This window comes from Pinus tabuliformis, chromosome 5_1, assembly GCF_031772625.1.
Source record: "Pinus tabuliformis cultivar Carrire ecotype Pingquan chromosome 5_1, CPIR1, whole genome shotgun sequence".
Taxonomy (NCBI): Eukaryota; Viridiplantae; Streptophyta; class Pinopsida; order Pinales; family Pinaceae; genus Pinus; species Pinus tabuliformis.
In genome coordinates, this window is record NC_142305.1 from 336,145,328 (window position 1) to 336,159,952 (window position 14,625).

The window sequence follows — 14,625 nt, forward strand, 5'->3', positions numbered from 1 at the left end:
TACATGGTGGGGTCAACACGATATGTTGCAGTGGGCATGTAGCTTGAGATGGAGGGGCCAGCCTTCCACGATGGAGAGCAGCATGTGGAGATTGTGACAGGGTGGTTGATGATCATGGATTGAGATGATTTCCAATGTATGACATACTGATGGGGTGTATACCTTGGTATGGTGATCTTGGTGACAGATGGTTGCCGAGACAACATATTGTCTAGGATGACAATGATTTCAAGTGCGGGAGGATGTAAGGACCTGCGGTCCAAGGCACGACCGCCACGCAAGTGCGACGATTTGGTTATCCAAACATGCGCATGGTTGAACGATAAAACGAGATAGCAAAGATACTTGGGGAATGCGTGGGAAAGTATGGAGGAGCGAGTCACATGTTTATACGATGAATGAGTGAGGGCGTTCATCCTTGGTGAGCTGACGGTGAAGAGTGTTGGTTGGGGGTGTTGGCGGATGAGCCGACCGTATGGCAGACCAAATGAGGGCGTCGGTTGATGATGAACGTAGGTCAGCCGAGAGGTGGCACGACCACATAACAATGCGTATATATTGAACGCATGGATGGATCATTTGACATCGAACATTCGAACTCAAGAATTCAATCAAGGAATGCGAAGGAGCTTGCGGTGATAAGGGAAAAGTGCGAAGACGTGTTGGGAGATTGAGTGGAGGTGCAGGTCTATGCGCCCGCTCACGGGCAAAGCCACCCGGTGACATCGCATAAGTTTCTATTACCATGGAAAGGCGTGGGCAAGGTCGCCCATCATTCGGAAGAGCGCGGGTAAGCCTTAGGTGAGGGCACCCGCCGGGAAACTGCAAACGACATGAGTGTAACTTGGACGAGAGCGCCCAACGTTCGGTTGGTGAACATGGGTAACTCGTGGGTGAAGGCGTCGGTTGTTTGGTGAATGAGTGACTCGGGTGAGTCGCCCGTCGTGCACGAAGATACAAGGTGAACGAAGTTCGGTTGAGGAGTGCAGTTGGCGGTCCGGTGTGAGGGCGCGCCCACCCAACTCGGGCAAGGAACTTGGTTGGCACACGAAGGTGTGGCCTTGATGTAAAATTGGCTAAGTATGAAACTTGGTGTTTCCAAGTATACTTGTAAAGCTTTGTAAACATTATATAGTATATTGTATTCAGGCAGACTCATTGTTTAGGGAGTTGCCCCTCCCTTTATACTGTGCAATTGTGTTCTTCATGTATAATTGTTGATGATAATGAATGTGTATGGGTGTTCATTGGTATAAAGGAAACATAATAATTACTTGGTTGAGAAACACAAACTAAGTAGGACATATGGTTAGGCGTAGTCCATGAACATAAGTATTGGTGAAAAGAAAGTGTTCGGTAGTGCCGCACGTTGCCAAGAGCGGTTGAAAGACTACCACCGGCTTGGGGGCGTGACACTTACAGTGATGGAAAGGAGCAACCTTGGCAATAATCTAGGCCTCATCAATACATATATGATGCTTAGACTTCTCCACGTGTTCAGCCAAAGCTGAATACCTGGTTCTCCCGTGCTTGATGTCGGTTGTGTGCTCGTGAATCCTCTGATTAATAGAGAGTCCAGTTTCACCAACATAAGGGGTCCCACAAGAACAAGGTATAACATAAACACCTTTCATGTCCTTCGGTTCAATAGGGTCTTTTTCAGATCTAAGGGAGTTACGAATAGTGTTAAGGGGTTTAAAGATAGAGGGAACATTATGCTTCATAAGAAGCCTCGCGATCCTGTCAGTGGTCCCCTAGATGAAAGGGAGATAAGCCCCAAAGATTCGGTCTTTAGGTTCATTCTTAGACTTGGGACCTCTGCTAGCTTTAAGGAATGCTTTCAGACCTTGGTACCTACTATATCTATTATTAACATAAACATCAAGGTGGTGGGCTTTCTCCTTCTCAAGGTTCTTTTCATCAGATATTCTCAATGCCCGAGTGGCAAGCGTGCTAAGAACACCCAACTTTTGAGTAGGGAAATGATGAGAGATGGCATGAAGATACTACTCAGTATGAGTTTTCTTCCAAAACACCTGGTGGGAGAAAGAACTGTCATCCTTTTTACGAAATAATAACATCAAGGAAAGGTACGCAACCATCAACTTCTTGTTCCATAGTAAACTTTATGGAGGAAGATTGATCGTTTAGACGCTGAAAAAACTGATCTAAGTTTTCTTGGCCATGAGATCACAAGACACAAGTGTCATCCACAAACCTTTTCCTAAGCTTTGGTAGGATCCAGGCTGATGCCAAAGCCCTGGATTCAAAGTCTTCCATAAAAATATTAGCAACAACCGGGTGCAGAGGGCAGACCATGGCAACCCTGCAGGTTTGCTCATAGAATTCTCCCTCAAAGTAGGAGAAAGTGGAAGTTAGACAAATCTCTACTAAATGAGCAGTATTGGGTTAGTGAGGCGATTGATGACCTATATAGTGTAAAGGGAGACTACATTTAAGTGAGGCGTATATATATATATATATATATATATATATATATATATATATATATATATATATATATATATATATATATATATATATATATATATATATATAGATATATATAAACTTAATTAATTTATTAACCAATTGATTATCTAATTAATAAACTTTCATTCATATACTAATATAAGTTTATTTGTAGAATTCATAGGGTTCTTTAACAATAATTTAGGATATTTATTTAGTTTTAAATAAAATGACTAATTCTAACAATTAACTAATTATTTAATGAATTATTTATTTATCTTTCCCCTAGTTCTTGGTCTGGTTTGTTATAGCTGAGGTTCAGGCCATTGTAACCATTTCATTTAGTCAAAAGAAGTTATTTCTTTCTATGCGTTTGAATGTCTAGTCTTTCTACTTAACTTGGTGCCATGATATGGTTTTTCAACTTGTCCTGACAATTAACCACACTTGCTATCCATTTGAATGCTCAGTCTCTCTATTTAACTTGGTCCCATGATATGGTTTTTCAACTTGTCCTGACAATTAACCACACACTTTCTATCCCTTTGAATGCTCAGTCTCTCTATTTAACTTGGTCCCATGATATGGTTTTTCAACTTGTCCTAACAATTAACCACACTTGCTTCTCGAGAAACGTATTTTGACAATTAACCACACTTGCTTGTCGACAAACGTATTTTGACAATTAACCACACTTGCTTGTGGACAAAAGTATTTTGATAAGGTTAGAAACTCGTCAACAAATATATTTTGATGTGAATATCCCAAAAAACATGTTCATAAAATTTTATAACGACTTAAAAAAAAACAAAACTTTAGTTAAAATTCTATAAAATCTCATATTTTCTATTTAAAATAAGAAAAATATGTAAATATTTTACTTCTTAAAAACATATTAATACAAACTTTAAATAAAATATTTGAATATAGATATTAATTGATATGTTTATATATTAATTTCATATATAATTATATCTTCCTATGCTAACATGATTGAAAGCCTTAACCCTAAGAGATGAATTTGAAAAAAAAAATATATTTAGAAAAAGCCACGGAGTCTTCGCATACAAACTTCATTTAAAATGTTTCTTCGACTCTTAAAATGTTGATTCCTTTCTCCATAAAAGAAACCTCTCAATCACATGTTTGAGAACGCTGTAAATGTTGAAAAATATATTGGAAACAAAACCTATTGGAAACAAAACCATAAATGCTTGAGATTATGACAACTAATATATATATATATATATCCCAGGAAACCACAAGAGAATTACCAAAACATTAAACCATTTTTAATCATTATTATTTATTTTCGATAAATTATTAAATTCTTGTAAAAATACAACCACTTAACCTTGGGTTTTGAAATGACGCCAGATTATTAAATTTTATAAAAATACAACCAATTAACCTTTGGTTTTGATCTGGCATTTCGTATATTGTAAAATATATTAACAACTGGGAGATGATTGAGTAGCCTCATTCGGAATTGAATATGATAATATAATTTGTTGATCCTTCGGAACTCATTGCATGGTCTCATTGACATACTATGTCAATCCTACAGAACTCATTGCATTGTTTCATTGTGAATTCAAAATTATTGTTTTCATGAATGATTTGAAACTAGAACTCATTGCGTGGTTTCTTATGAATTCAAAATATCTGTGTTTTTTTTTTCATCAATTTGTTACTTTATTACGAAAAAGGAATTTGGGGCATGCAACATCAAATAAATTAATTTAAATCAAATTTAACGATATTTGATACATTACTATTATCAAAATATTTTCTATTTGTTAATATAATGATATTTGATACATTACTATTATCAAAATATTTTCTCCTTGTTAATATATTTTCTATTTGTTAATATAATGATATTTGATACATTACTATTATCAAAATATTTTCTCCTTGTTAATACATTTTTTGTTAAGAAATATTTTTGCATTTTGTTGAACTCTTCCTATTAATTATCAATTAATAATATAAAATCAAAATTTTATATTCTTATTTTAAAGTTCGGAGGGTGTTTAGAACATACTATATTTCATTAGGTATGTATTTTAAATTTTTATTTGTTGGGAGTAAATTTGTAGTACTTTCTATGATCATAAAGTTACAATTTTATAGGTTTTAGTTATTTCAACTTTAATGGAAAGTTATGATGATTTTTTAATACAAAATGTATTTTATTAAGTTAGTAGTGATCATGATATAGCAATTACCTCACATTGAAGTGCTTTGATTCTAAATATGTTCCCCGAGTTGCGTTGACTTTAAATATTTTCCTATGTTTATTGCAAATTTTAACCAAATTTAGAGAAAATGTTTAATATTCTATTTTATATTAAATTCAAAATAATTTTCTAATTTTATGTATTGATATTTCATTGAATGTGCAAGTTCAAATGAGACATAATTACCCTAGTGGAAAGATAAATTTTTATTTTTGATATTTTAAAAATGAAAAAAAACAACTAATTTGTGAGTGGTCATTTAGAGTAAGTGCGAGTGAGTGTTATATTATTATTCTTGCTATTAATACCAAAACTGACTCAATTGCATGTGCTCTACATAAATGGGGTCAACAATCATGCAGAGGAAGCTTTCTTGTGCAGAGGAAGTAGGTTTTTTACGATGCGGGACGCGTAGCTAGCAATTGTGTGGAGAAAGCAGGTCACAAAAGAGTAGAAGAAGTCAATTTGAATAAAAAGAATAAGGATGACTAGCTTTATAGTTGTAGAGAGGCTTAATCCATAATCAAATCATGAATATCAACATCATTGTCATGCCAACGTTTATTCAATGTCTCAAAGGGCGAAGCTAATTGACATTTGCCATGATTTCTCCTTTTTATTTTAGTTGAGTCGGCTCCTTTACAATTCCTCGAATTCATCAATGCTTCGACAATACTCCATACTCGGCATACCAATCCCTCCCTATCGACGAAGCCTAGTATGAAATTAACATCTTCAGCAGGTGTTGATCCGCCGACAATGCAGATTCACCATCTTGGCATACTAGGCCTGAGGGACTTGTTTGAGGCCATACAACGATTTTCTAAGTCTGCAAACCATTGTAGAATCATGACCTTGACTTTATCACTGCCTATTGAACACTGGGCACAGGTACACTAGTAATAGACTTCTATCTCCACCATTGTCTATAACAGAGATTTCTTATCAGGCTATTCAGTCAAGCTATGCAGATAATGATCTAATCTGTTCAGTTTGCCCATATGAGCCTTCATCTCTGCTAGCACCCAACTAGTAACCAGATTCAACCACCAACGAAACTGTCATAGTTCCACAAACTATTTTGTAAGGTTTCCACCTTCACGTTGATGGCTTTCCATTAGTTTCAGAAAAAAAATCATTGAAAATTTGAATTGTTATCGAGTTGTGCGCGGAGTTGATTTATTTGCGCTTCATTCTAGATTTGGCAATGAATTGCATCAGCTTTGATGACTTTTATCATGCCTATGAGAAACAACTTTAAACGAAATTGCACTATTTTTCTATAAATTGCTACAATAAAGGTGGGTGATCTTTAATAATGGTTGTTCTCAGTGTTTGGAATTTTAAAATAGATTTTTTAAAATTTGACTGTTTTTTACACTTCTCTAATCTGTCTTCACAATTTCTGAAAAAATCTTGTTTTTTTTGCAAATTTTTAAACAGCCCATGACCGACAATTTACCTATCAAATTACATGCCAGTATTTCTAAGCAGTTCTGGTTTGTATCATAGTTGCCATTAATGGCAGTGATGCTCAAAACACTGCTGTGAATAATTATGATTTGGACTATTTTTGGCTATGGTGGAAATGGAGCCGTTTATCTATAGAAAGCCACAATAAACGCCGAGGATCTTTCAATAATTGTCACCCTTAACAAAACTGGTCTGTACATTATATTCGCCATTGATGGTAATGATTTTTAAAACACTAATGCTAATAATTATGATTTTATCGTGGATACAAACTGATTCATATTTACAATGTTCATTAAAATAGTGGTTAAATGTTTTTAGCTTAATGTAATATATATAAGCTTATGAACGTGGAGTCGTTTAGTACAGTGAGTTCATGTGTTATATATAGAGAGCACAAATTAAGCTTGCTATGTTTATCAGCGACAAACGAGCAGCATTGCTTGGAACAAGGTTATTCGCTTGTGCATTATAATGTTGTGGAATTGTTTTCTTTTGACTTGTGCAGAGGTTTACTTATGCGGATCTTTCACTCTGCCGAAAGCTCCGCACACTACTTGTCTGCACCAGTAGAGTTAAGTGTGCGGAACAAATTTGCAATTAAAACATTATTTTTTTCATTTTTCTTGCACATTGCCCACATTTTGCGTGTTTTGTCACGTAGAAAAAAAAATATGCGAAAATTTTATAAAACGATCTAACGTAGGAAGTACAGGGTTACAAGGTATTTGTATGTCATAAAATACTGTGTTTTCTGCAATTAAACCATTATTTCTTCTATTTTTCTTGCACAATGTAGGCATTTTGTGTGTTTTGACAGGTAGCCAAAAGAGAAAAAAATTATAAATTATAAAACGAGTTAAACCTAAAAAGTGCAAGGTCTTCATATGTCATAAAGTACCAGGTTTCTGTATTTTGACGATGCTTTTTATCGTTCTTTTCAAGCTTGAAGTCTAAATGCACAGTTGGGTTGGTGTCATCCTGCTGGTATATGAAAAAATTGTGAAAATTAAGCACGGTAAATCACATTTGTTCAATGTGGTCCATTGCTTTTCAAACTGCACTAATTTTGCACGTGGGTGAGTATCTCAAAGCCTCTTACTGCTATCGGGTGTAAAGTCAATGTGTTGTATTTTTGCATCCCCAAGACTTGTAAACGAAGAACTTTGCCAAACAATCAGCCAAACTAATAAATCGTCCCTAGAACGTACCTTTTGGCTATTGAGGAGCATTTTAAAAGCACATTTTTCCCGCATCAACCCTTGCCAACAAGGCCATTATTGTTTGCCTCTACTACATCTATCACTAACTTTACGACTGTGCCGAAACTATGCACAATGCGCTGAACTTCAGCACAATGGTACCCGCTTATCTGAAGATGGGAAACCTAACTTAGGGACCGGGATTGATATTCGTGTTGGAAATATTAATATCGACTACTCCACCGAGAACAGACAACAACCATATGTGTGGTAGACTTTAACTGCAGGCTGTGATTTTGTTTGTAAGCTGAAGGATAGAAGTTCTGAGCAGGAAACACATCAACACACATCAAACGGTTAAGAAGGAATGTGCATTTAATAAAGGGTTGGTAAATATGTATGGTCAAACATTTAATGCGCAATTATTTGGAGTCTGCAATCTCTACAAGTTTATAAAATCATTTATTATGTACAATAGCCCAGCATGTGTCTTAATATTTTGTTCAGTCATGTATTAATGTTTCATAAAATCATTTGTTATGTATAATAGCCCATTCTGTGTCTTAATGTTTTGTTTAATCATGTATTAATGTCTTAAAAAAAAACATGTTTAGATAAATATGAATGTAAAAGTCCTTTACATAGCAGAGAGAGAGTCGAGGGTGTGCAGAGAGGTAGAGACGAAAATTGGTGGGTGCGTGAAAACAAATTTTTACAAGTTTTATTGTATGTTACTCTGGAACCCCTTGTAAAATGTAAATCTGCGTAAAATTTTATTTTACTCCCCATATGTATGTATGTCATGCATTAGAAATATAATCCAAATTCTTATTGTGTTGTGAGCATTAGAAATATAATCCAAATTCTTAGTTTGTTTGGCTGAGCATTAGAAACATAATCCAAATTCTTATTTTGTTTCTCTGAATTTTACTCTGGTTTCATGTGAGTTAAGTTTTTGTGTTTCCTAAGAGGGCTTCAGTGGCGATTTGCTCGCCGCAGCAGAAGATTTGTTTGCCGCAACTAAAGATTTGATCTTTGCAACTGATTTGTTGGGGGAAACTCCTCTTCTGTGCCCCTCTAATTTTTTTTTAATTTGGTATCAAGTAAAACTCTGTTACTGTAAAAATAATTGTTTTACTGGAGTTAAAAATTGTTATTGGGCTATAACAATGAAAGTGTTGTTTTCTTCTCAAGCCATTTGGGATTTGGTGGAAAATAGTTTTCAAGGACCAGCAGATGCAACAACATACAATGCCTTGAGAGAAGCATAAAGCGATTTGATGAGGGACAACATGAAGAAATATGCAAAAGCCCTCTTCTATATTTTTCAAGCAGTTCATGTAAGTATTTTCCCAAGGATTACAGTAGCAACAACGTCCAAGAAAGCATGAGACGCCCTCTATACAACCTACCAAGGCATGGAAAAAGTCAAGACAAGAGAACTACAAATGCTCAGGAGAGATTTTAAGACAATTTCTATGAAAGACTCTGAGAATGTAGACTCATCTTTTACACATGTAATTGGATTGGTTACTCAAATCAGGTCTCATGGTGAGACACTTGAGGAAAGGAGAATAGTTGAAATTTTTTTGAGAAGTTTGCTAGCAAGGTTTGATGCCACTGTTGTGGTCATAAAAGAAACAAAGGATCTCTCACAATTTTCAATGGATGAGCTTTATGCATCGCTGATTTCTCATGAACATAGACTGAATAGAGCAACACCAAGACACAAGTTTCATTTGGTCAAGGTACAGGCAGAGGAAGATCAAATATTAGAGGAAGAGGAACAAGCCCACAGAAAGGTGGAAGAGCCAGCCCTTCAAACTCAAGTGGAAGGGGCAGCAATCAAAATCCAAATAAAGTTCCAAGCCAAAATCAAGCACAAGGTCAGAGGTATGATAAATCTCAAGTTTAATGTCATTACTGTAAGAAGTATGGTCATTATGCAAATGAATGTAGAAAGAAACAATATGATATAAGTAACAAAGCAAGTGTAAATTTCACAAAGGAAAATGAGAACCATGATAACATGCTTTTAGCATGGGGGCTTCACTGAGGGAGCAATACAACATTTGCATTCATATTGGGGGATATATATTGAGGGGAAAATGACATAATATATTGAGCATATAATAGGGAGTAAAGGGTTTTTATATTGGTACATATAAAAAATGGAGCTCAAAGTTAATGAAAAATCATAAACGGGTATAAAAAATGTTAATGAAAAAATGTATATATATAATATCTAATGAAAATAGGAGTTTTTAAATTGGTAAGGTGTATTGGATTTGTATTGGTAGGGGGTTAAATAATGCGATTTTTAGAGGTATTCTCCAATATGTAGTCAAATTAAGGGTATTTTTTAGCATGCCACGAATGCACGTGCTATGTCAAAGGTTCATTGAGTGAAGCTCTCATGGTTTTTAGCTTGTAATGTAGCACAAGAAAAACAAAGTGATGTATAGTTTCTAGATTCAAAGTGTAGCAACCACATGACAGAGAACATAGAAATGTTTTCCAATCTAGATGAAAGTGTGAAATCTGAAGTGACATTAGGGACTGATAGTAAAGTATCTGTCATAAGAAAAGGAAGATTCAATATTCTAACAAATAAGGGGGAGAAGAAATACATCTCAAATGTTTACTTTGTCCTTGGTTTGAGGCATAACCTCATAAGCACTGGAAAACTAATGAAAAAGGGCTACAATGTCTTTTTCAAAAATGATGAGTGTACAATTTTGGATAAGACCCCAAGCAGTCAACATATTACAAAAGTTTAGATGACAAGCAATAGGATGTTTCCCCTAAAGATAAAATCATATTTGAAGGAATAAGGTGCCCAAGCACAACTGTCAATGAATTCACAAGAGAATGGAAGAAAAGATGCAATTGTCACACAAGTAAACTTTCAAGCACAGGTCAAAGATGAAAATTTGTTATGGAATTTGAGATTTGGTCATCTCAACTTTGGAGGTTTGAATTTGCTGCATAGGAAAGGCATGGTGAAGGGATTACCACTCATAGAAAAACCGAACACCCTATGTGAAGGATGCATCTTGGGAAAACAACATAGAGAGACATTTCCAGTAGGAAAGTCAATAAGGCAAAGGCATATTGCAGATTGTCCATCTTGATTTGTGTGGACCAATGCATACATCAGTTATTCGTTGTAGCTACTATTTCTTGACCTTCATATATGACTACACAAGGAAGACATGGGTATACTTCCTAAAACAGAAAAGTGAACTTCTAATACAGAGCTCTTGTTGAGTAGCAGTGTGGACACTACATTGAAGTCTTGAGGACTAACAAATGTGGCAAATACATATCAAATGATTTCCTATGTTTTTGTAGGGAGCATGTAATTCACAGGAAATTTACGATAAGGTATACACCTCAACAAAATGGTGTCAGGGAAAGGAAGAATAGGACCATTATGGAAATGGCAAGGAGTATGTTGAAGAAAAAACAATTGCCAAAATTTTATTGCGATGAAACTGTTGCTTGCGCAACATATATCATTAATAAGTGTCCAACCAAAAGTATCAAGAATGTTGTTCCTAAAGAGGCATGGAGTGGAAGAAAGCATGGTGTCACTCACATGAGAGTGTTTGGATGTGTGGCATATGCACATGTCCCAGAAAGATGATATTTGAACAGAATCCACCCTGCATGTCAAAGGCAACAATGGAGGCACTGATCGATATAGTATATTGATATGCCTCACCATCCGACACCTTCATATGGATGTATAGCATTGAGAAGTCTCTGCATAGTCTACCAAAGTTTTCCTTGGAAAAGCTCATCATGTAGGAAGTATCATATCACATCTTGGCATGACTCTCATCTAGGCTGCACCAGAAGAAGAAGGCACCTTGGCCTGCTTTTTCGTTGTGCATCAATACTTGATAATGAATTTCAAGCATGTGGGTTTCGAAGTAGATGAGATCAAGAAATATCCATTCGATGCCTGAAGCTATAATCTGTATGAACCACATTGTCTTGTAAATGATCACTGCACGAGAGTACAGTTTCAGTGGATCCACGGGGCATGTCAATCGGTGGAGGAGGACCCATGGAGATATTGTTATAGCTTCTCCAAGCCCAATGAACAAGTCTGCATCAATGTGGAATGGTTAGTGAAGCAGCATCCTGGAGAGCACCAGCAATAGTAGCAACATCAGAGATGAACATACTAGTGCGTAATAAAGGAAAGATGAAGATTGTCGAGAACATAGAGGTGGAACAAAGCTGAAAGTTCCTAGCAGACTCACTTGTGTAGAAAACAGATTTGGTAATATAGGCAAAGAGGAAACATCGTGACAAGAGGAACACACAAATGTAGCGTGAAAAAAGGAGAATGGAGGAAACAAAGAAGGAGTTGCATGAGTTGAAGGAGAAACTTTGGAAGGAACAAGAGTTGCACAGAAAGGAGAAGGAAGCGCAACAAGAACAGGTACAGTAGGGGGCACAATATGTACAGGCAGATGAAACTGCACCCGTACAGGTAGTCGACTCATCCAAACAGCTAGCACCAAGCAGGCAGGGTGAGCCATCGCAGGAGTAAGACTTTGCTTAGGAGATCGAACCAGCACTTGAGTAGATGGATATGTACATGGAGGAATAGGAGTTAGAGTAAGACATTGATCTCATGCCTCACCACCAAGAGGTCGATCCACCAGCTTCACTGAATCTAAAAATAGAGAAAGTTCCAAGCAACCAGGGAGACACTGAGATACTTGGAGACAATCCAGAGGAGGAGATGCACAACATCTCATTCGATGAGTCCCAGCATAGAGTTGTGCAATCTCGCAGAGTGTTGACTCCAGAATATCACACGTCTCTTGAGTAGTTTGACGAATTGTGTCTGATGTGAGCAAGCATCCAGCAGCATTGGTCGATGCTACTAGAGCATACGCCAAAGCCAGTAGCTCAAGTGTTCGCTTCTTGATAGTTGAGAACGAGAGAATGGCTAAGGAGTTACAGATGGCTAAACAGGGAGGAGAATTGGTTACAACATCCTCCCAAGCAGAGTTAAAGAAGGTGATACTGAATGAAGTATTGTCCCTTGACACAGTCATGCAGCCGTTGTATTCCAAAGTTTGTACTGTGCATAAGGCAGTTGTTCATCTCAATAGTTGGTAGCAATGATGTGCTAGGAGAGAATGTATCTTGTCGAACATGCATGTTGTTGTTGATTACATGCAAACATGGACAATGAGATACAATGGAGCCCCGTTACACTTGCCTAAGATGATGAAGTCCAAAGTGGTTGAGCTGAAGGCACACATCCGGAGTAAAATTCGGAACTATGAAGATCTCTCGCAGCTCATCACTAGTTTACAGGCTTCCCATGCATGAGTATTCAAGAGTATGGATGTTGTTGTGCACGTACATGCGATCCCATCTATTGGGACACTCACCAGGGCAAAGACAAAGGCATAGGTCTGACTGGAGCTTGAATCTTACCCTTATTAGTTGATGCGCATAACCCACAACCCAGACTTGGTGATCAGTGCAGACACCATGCACAAGTATTTTGTTGGGTTGGTTGCACTCAAGACAATGATGTGAATGTTATCAGACGAGTTGGATAGAGGAGCCCGAGTAGTGTACTCGAATTCTATGGATGCAAGAGTTCATTTCTAGAAATATGTCACCTTAGAGTACATGGACACCATCACGGACTACAAATCTTGGCATCAGTTTGCTACTGTCGACCACCATGAGGATGTTGAAGAGTTGGTCTTCCCATAACTGTCTGATTCATAGTGATGTCTTGCATGACTTTCTCAAGCCTATTTTTTATCACATGGGTACATGTGCAGATTGTATGTAATGTCTTTTCAAGTGTAAGTTCAAGTGTCGATAGTTGGATGTAACAGTCATAGAGTAGATGAAGAGTCATGAGGGTAGACAAACTGTCACAAAGGGGAATGCCAAGGGCCACCCCACCCTTTGCTATAAATAGTCCCTCATAACTCGTTGTAGAGGATTTTGGTCAGCCAAGCTTCCAATAGGAGTATCTTAAAGAAAGTTTGGATAGTATTGTAACGAGCCTTGGCCTCTCCACTGCGCAGAGCTAGTATATCTCTTTGGAGGATCAGGCGAAAATGACTATAACGTTCCGCTCTCAGAATTAGTGGTTGGTCATGGTTGTATTGTATGACTCAAACTTACACTTTTTAATATAACAAAGCCAACACGTTTCATGCATATGTCGTATTGTATTCCAACTATCTTGTTTACTCTAAATGGTATATGTATTTGTTAGCTTACGCATGCATGCATGGACTCATTCTGTATAAGTATGTATGAATCTTACTTAAATGTGTTATTTGTTTAACCATCACTTTGCATTGTTATCTAACTTGCTTTCCAATTTGTGATGCATCTTTGCTTGTGTGTTCCCTTCCAAGCTGCGTGCTATCACAAGTTTCCAAGGGGCACACGCACCCCAGTTTCTGTGTGTTAGAACCACTCATACACCTTCCTTGACTTGCCGCATAGGTCACACCCTTGCTACCAATAGGGACATCTTACTTGCCTATGCGTGAAATCGCGGTCAAGGAAATACTTTATGACCCACTGTTGGGACTCCTACACCAAATGGTGTGAGCTCTAATTGGGACATCTTACCGGGGAGATCCCCTGACATGTTGGTGGGTCCAACATTGTCAACATGGGGAGAGAAGCAGAGATAAGGAGAAAAAGAGGGATATAGTAACATAGTTGGAGAGAGAGAGAGAGAGAGAGAGAGAGATGTGGGGAGAGAGATGATGGATGAGAGAGAGGACTTTAGAGAGAGGAAGAGAGTGGTGGAGGAAGAGATAGGATTGCAGGAGAGAGAGAGAGAGAGAGAGAGAGAGAGAGAGAGAGAGAAATGGGGGAAGAAAGAGGAAGGTAAGAGAGAAAGGGAGAGAGGGAGGGAAGAAGAAATACATAGAGAGTGATAAGTGGAGAGAAAGAGGGAGTGAAATGGGAGAGATGGAGAGAGAGTGTGTATGTTTGGGGGTGAGATAAAGAGAAAAAGGAGAGGGAGAGGAATATAGTAACAGAGTTGGAAGGTGAAGTGAGAGAGAGAGAGAGATGGGAGAGAAAGGAAGAGGGAGAGGTGAGAGCATGGAGAGAGGGAGGGAAAGAGAGATGGAGAGGGAGAGGGAGGGAGAGGGAGGTAAGAAGAAAGACATAGATGGAGAAAGGTGGAGAGAGAGAGAGAGAGAGAGAGGGAGTGA